Here is a 6259-nt window from a genome sequence, read left to right on the forward strand (position 1 = left end):
AGTTTCTTGCAATTGTTAATGAAGATCAGTATTAGTGATCTGCAGGCATCAAGAAGGGAGTTTTACACAACAAACTGCAGACTTTGCAAGCTACATAGGGCTGTCCACTTCTTACCACCACTCAGAGCTGAGCCTCAAGGGGAAAGGGGAGGACTTTGTGCTTCCCCAGAGTAAGTTCTGATGGTGTGGTGGTGGGAGGGAGGGAGCACTCTGACAGGGCAGCAGCTGTGTGTTCATTCAGGAAGAAATCATTGGAAGCAGCAGGCACACTGGGACCCTGCAGCTGCCTCAGCAGGACCACCCACGAAGCACTGCCTGTGCCACCAGGCATCCCAGGACACCGAGGAAGCTGACTGCGAGACTCCGGGCCTGTCACAGCCTCCTCCAGGCGTAGGTACCACCATGACTCGTTTAACCAGGGGCCTTCCTGCAGCCTCTCAGATGAGATTAAAAAACAGATTGCCTGCAAATATGACCACGCTGAGTAAGACCTTTGCAATTTGACAGAAGGGCGACAGCAGTCAGCACTGAAACCCACTTTAGCTGGGCTTAAAAGATGGTGTGACCCTCGACAGATTCACACGACAGTGCGATTCAGTGAAGATCAGTCAATTGTCACACTGACTGCAGTAGGAGAATATTAGCGATTTTACCAGAGCTATTTGGGCTTATGGTATTGTATTAGTTTCCTATTGCTACTGTAACAAATTACCACAAATTTGTGGCCTAAAACAACACAAGTTTATTATCTTACAGTTCTAGGTCAGAAGTTCAAAGTCTGTTTCACTGGGCAAAAGTCAAGGTGTCAGCAGGGTGTTCCTTCTGCAGGCTCCAGGGGGGAATCTGTCTCCTTTTCCAGCTTCTAGAACAGTGATGGCAAACCTATGACACGCGTGTCAGAGGTAACATGCGAACTCATTCTTTTGGTTGATTTTTCTTTGTTAAATGGCATTTAAATATATAAAATAAATATCAAAAATATGTCTTTGTTTTACTATGGTTGCAAATATCAAAAAATTTCTATGTGTGACACGGCACCAGAGTTAAGTTAGGGTTTTTCAAAATGCTGACACGCCGAGTTCAAAAGGTTCGCCATCACTGTTCTAGAAGCTGCCTGTAAGCCTCCGCTTATGGCCTCTCCCTCCATCTTCAAAGCCAGCAGCATAGCATCTTCAAATCTTTCTCATCACATCCTCTTCATTCTGACTCTGACCGTCCTGACTCATAAGGATCCTGGTGATTGCGTGGGGCCCAGCGGGATGATCCCCCATCACAGCATCCTCAGTCACAGCAGCAAAGCCCCTTTTGCCCCGGGTTTTGGGGATTAGGAGGTGGACATCTTTGGGGGCCATTTTCTTTACCACAGGAGTGAAGTCATGACATTTTTTTAGGCCCCTTGTCTTTTTGAGAATGGAAACAACCCACTCCGTACTATACCCGTGTTTCTGGAGTCAGAGATCAGCAAACCTTTTCTGTAAGAGGCCAAGTGAGCCCTACCTGGTTTGGCTCAGTGGATAGAGCGTCAGCCTGTGGACTGAAGGGTCCCAGGTTTGATTCCAGTCAAGGGCACATGCCCAGGGTTGCCAGCTTGATCCCCGGTAGGGGGCATGCAGGGGGCAGCTGATCAATGATTCTCTGTCGTCATTGATGTTTCTCTCTCTCCTCTCCCTTCCTCTCTGAAATCAATAAAAATTATCTATACTAATAAAAGGCCTGTGGCCATGATGCCATAATGTGGAACGACCAAACAACCGGTCACCAGGAGGTCCAGAGACTAGAACACCGTGGCCCCAGCAGTGACATGCACCCCGATCGGGGGTATGGCCGGCCTGCAAACCGCCGGCGCCCCAAGCCCAGGCCGGCCTCGCCCCCCAGCAGAATCGGCCCTCGGGGAATCGGCATTGGTCAGCTTGCTCTTAATGTGGTATACAGGGAGATATTAGAATAAGTTTAATCAATTTATCAGTCATTGTTTGTATCAGTGTTTTTATATCATGTTTTTATATCATGTGTTTCTTATATCATGTTATTGTTTATTTATGAACAAATTTATATATTACTGTCATATACATTTTTCTAATTTTCTTTAATATCTGACACTTATAGAGAAAGGGCAAATAGTGATATTAAAATATTTCTTCCAATTAATTCCCTTTCAATGTGCACGAATCTGTGCACTGGGCCACTAGAATATATATATATATATATATATATATATATAGAGAGAGAGAGAGAGAGAGAGAGAGAGAGAGAGAGAGAGGGAGAGAGAGGCCAATGATATGGTACATATTTTAGACTTTGCAGGCCATTCAGTCTGTCACCACTCCTCAACTCTGCCACTGTAACACTAAAGCAGGCATAGATAATACAGAAACAAGTGAGCATGACTGTGTTCCAAAAACTTTATTGACAAAAACAGTAGGTTTGGCCATTGAGCCATATCCCTACTCCAGGTCCAGCTAAAACATAAAGATTCTGCTCAACCATTAACACTAAGGTCAAATATGCAGAAAAATTAAACCTTTTGACAAAGAAAAATGAAAAGCCTGCCAAAGTATAATTGGTTTAAGAGAAATGTAAATAAAAATAAATGTATAACTGGTTAACTAATAAATGTATCAGGCAAATATTTATAGGACTAGGAGGTATCTTTACGATGCAAACCCTGGCAAACCAGTTCACAAGTGAGCAGCACATGGGGGCTAACTAACAGAGGAGCTAGCAGGCGAGGGTGTTAGCACCACGTACAGGGAGAGACGTCTGTGTCCAGAGGTACAACCAGTGCATTTGACTATCTCTACAGAGAGATACCAACAAAGTTGTTGCCCAGAGGGAACAAGTAGCTGTGGGCGTAAGCAGCAGGTAAATGTCCCAAAGGCTGCTGCTGCCACAGAGCCCGTCCTTCCCAGTGGGCGCTCAGAACAGCCAATGGCTGTGATGGCAAGGACCAAGGCGACTGTCCAATCAATATGGTGACCAAGGCCTTGTTAGAGTTGAGAAAGGGGCTCTGTATTAGTCCATTTTTAAAATTCAGTAAGAACCAAACTAGTCTTATGTCATTTTTCTTTTCTTCCTGCGACTCTTATGTTTATGCTGATTTTACCTAAAAGAAACACTGCCTTACATGTACTCATTAAAATTTTTTTCTATTTTTCTAATTAGTTGCTTTTCACACTGTAACAGTTAAATTCTACAGCATAACCAATTACTTGCATATAAAGTTAAAAAGGAATCCTATGAAAATGGAGTGCTTCTAATGAATTTATGCATTTTTACAATCGTTTACTTGTACCTTCAAATAGTATGAAGCCTTTTAAAAAGCAGCTTAGTGCCTAATCTACGTAGAAGACTAAATTCATGCTTATAGTCGAATGTGGTCTTTGCTAACTAAATCTAAATTGCAGAAGTTTAGAGATTTAAATGTCGGTGTTTGTACAATATTGTTTGCTAATTTTGCATAAAGACATCAGTGTGCATGTGTGATGAAATGTATTCTCCCATTACCTACAAGAAGCAAATTTCTGCAGAGGGTATTTCAAAAGGCACTTATATGAATCTAACCTGCAAAACCATTGAGGTCTGATTGGCACATTTATTCTCCCTGTTTGTACCAAGGTGTCATTGTGAAGCTACTTTATTTTGTTCAACTCTATTGCTGCATTTTTGGCAGACATTTTTCCCATTGAATTTTAAAAAGACTTTTTTGAACATTCAAAAATATGTGTGTACTTGCTATATTCAAGCCACTGAAGATAGAAAAAACGAGTAAGAAAATATTCCTACTTTCAAGAGTGTGGCGAGCCTGCACGGCCATGGCATACTCAGCCCCAGGGCGCCTTATGTGCGGTGCAGCCAGGTTCGGTGACCTTGAGAGGGGGTGGTGAAGGATTAAGAAAAGACAGACAAGAGAATGAAAGCTGGGTCTGGGTGGGACGCTGTCCTCTCTGATGGAGAGCTAGAGACAGCGCCACAGACTACAAGCCGTGTCTTTATTTTATAGCCAGATTCCATGAGGTGAAGTAAGGGCGTGGTCAAGATGTTTACAACATTCTCGTGGGTTTCAATCCTACTCAATTACATGCACCTGAACTCTATCAAGCCCACATCACTCAGACACGTGGAGCCACGTGTTTGGACCATAGGTTCAAGCTTACAACTACAGCTGTTGGCTCTAATTGTGCTAGAAGGGCTTTGCCTTCCAAGCTGGTACTTGCACGTGGCAATGAGAGGACTGTGCCCTCTCATTAGTCCGAGGCTTGAACCTGTCCAAACACTAGCCGCTCTCCACAAAGAGGCTCACAGCTTAGTGAGGGAGACCCAAACAGAGAATTATCAGACAAAGTAATAAATACAGTAATAGCAAGTTAGCTGGGGAACTTAAGCAGAAAGGACGTTTTCAAATGATAGCAGGTAGCTCACTGATTCTGGGAGAGTAAGACATCCAGCTGTGGTGCTCAGCATCCCACTACAGTATCACTGGGCCCTGCTGCTGGAACCACCACCTGCTACCGCTGGACAATAGCTCTGACTGTCACAACTGCCGTCATCTTTCCCAGAACAGATTTCCCTGCCTCGTGTCACCAGCATCTGAATCAAAATCTGGCACTGGTGTATCTGACTAATGGAACGTAGTCACATGGCTGCACCCTGATCTCCCACCAAGAATCTTTAGTTGGGGAAGTTCCCAAGCATAGAACTGAGGTTCAGATGCTGAACTGCCGTAAAGATTGAAAATCTACTATAGCACTGATGCTGGCTTGGAGGTGTAAGAGGAGAGAGTCAGGGAAGGCTCTTTGGAGAAGATGACCTCTTAGTTGAGTCTTAGTTAAAGGCAACCAGGGTATTCCAAGCAGAAGGGATAGATAAACAGAAAGCTAGAATCAAAAGGTGAGTGTGTGGCCCAGCCAGCGTGGCTCAGTGGTTGAGCATCAACCTATGGACCAGGAGGGTCATGGTTTGATTCCCAGCCAGGGCCAGGGTTGTGGGCTCGAACCCCAGTATGGTGCGTGCAGGTGGCAGCCAGTCAATGATTCTCTCTCAGGATTGATGTTTCTATCTCTCCCTCTCCCTTCCTCTCTGAAATAAGTTTTGTTAAAGGTGTGTGTGTGTGTGTGTGTGTGTGTGTGTGTGTGTGTGTGAAAATAAAACCATTTTAATGTTGCTGGAGCTTAAGGTGAGATATGAGAGTTAGAAGAAATGAGATTGGATCAGATGTTAGGGAGCTTCATTATAGCATAATAAGGAACTTTAATTTTACTCTGGATTGCCATTGAATGAAGGGATCAGTTTTGCATGTTTGACCACTGGTAGCCATGGTGGATATGTTTGAGGAAAACAATACAGGAAGTAGGGGTACCTATGCCATCAGTCCAGTTTAGATGCAAAGAGAACCTGAATGATGATGGAAGTGATGGGGATAGAGAAATAAAACTGGGAAGGCCTGGTGGCTGATGTGATTGGAAAAGGAAAAAGTAAGAGTGATGGGAATAAACCCACCATGAAGGTCCAGGGGAGGAGCTCCCCTTGGACATTTGTGAACCACAGCTGGCTCCTGCACGGGATGGGGATCTGAAGTCACACAGACGGCAGAGTTCGAGGCTCCTTAGGGGGGAATTTCATTCAAAGAAGTTCTGGGAAATGCTCCCAGGTGACAGCTCAGGCCTCAAAGGATGTCCACAGATAAAATGCTAGAGAGTGAGCAGCTCATTGTAAAAACTCACAAGGCACACAAGGAAATAAAGCACCATGGATGAGAACCAGCAGAGACCTCACATTGAAACCTCAGTATTAACCAGGGAAATACAAATTAAAACCTCACCGAGGTACCAATTCATTCTCATCAGGTTGACAAAATGTTTTAAATTGGCATTGCCAGTTTGACATCTATACTAATAATAGAGGAATATGCAAATTGTCCAGGATGCTGTCAGAATAACAGTAATGACTGAACAGCAGGCTGGAAGGCTGCATGGGGCAACAAGGCCGGCAGGGGGGTTAGTGAGGGACACCCAAACAACTGAATAGCAGACTGCATGGGGCAACCAGGATGGCAGGGGGGTTAGTGAGGGATGAGCAAACGACTAAACAGCAGGCTGCGTGGGGCGACCAGGCCTGGCGGGGGGGGGGGGGGCAGTTGAGGGTGACCAGGCTGGCAGCAGGGTGCAGTTGGGGGCAACCAGGCTGGCAGGGGGGCAGTTGAGGGTGACCAGGCCAGCAGGGGGGGCAGTTGGGGGCGAACAGGTTGGCGGGGGGGGGGGCA

The sequence above is a fragment of the Myotis lucifugus genome, unplaced genomic scaffold (assembly GCF_000147115.1).
Source record: "Myotis lucifugus unplaced genomic scaffold, Myoluc2.0 scaffold_66, whole genome shotgun sequence".
Classification (NCBI taxonomy): domain Eukaryota; kingdom Metazoa; phylum Chordata; class Mammalia; order Chiroptera; family Vespertilionidae; genus Myotis; species Myotis lucifugus.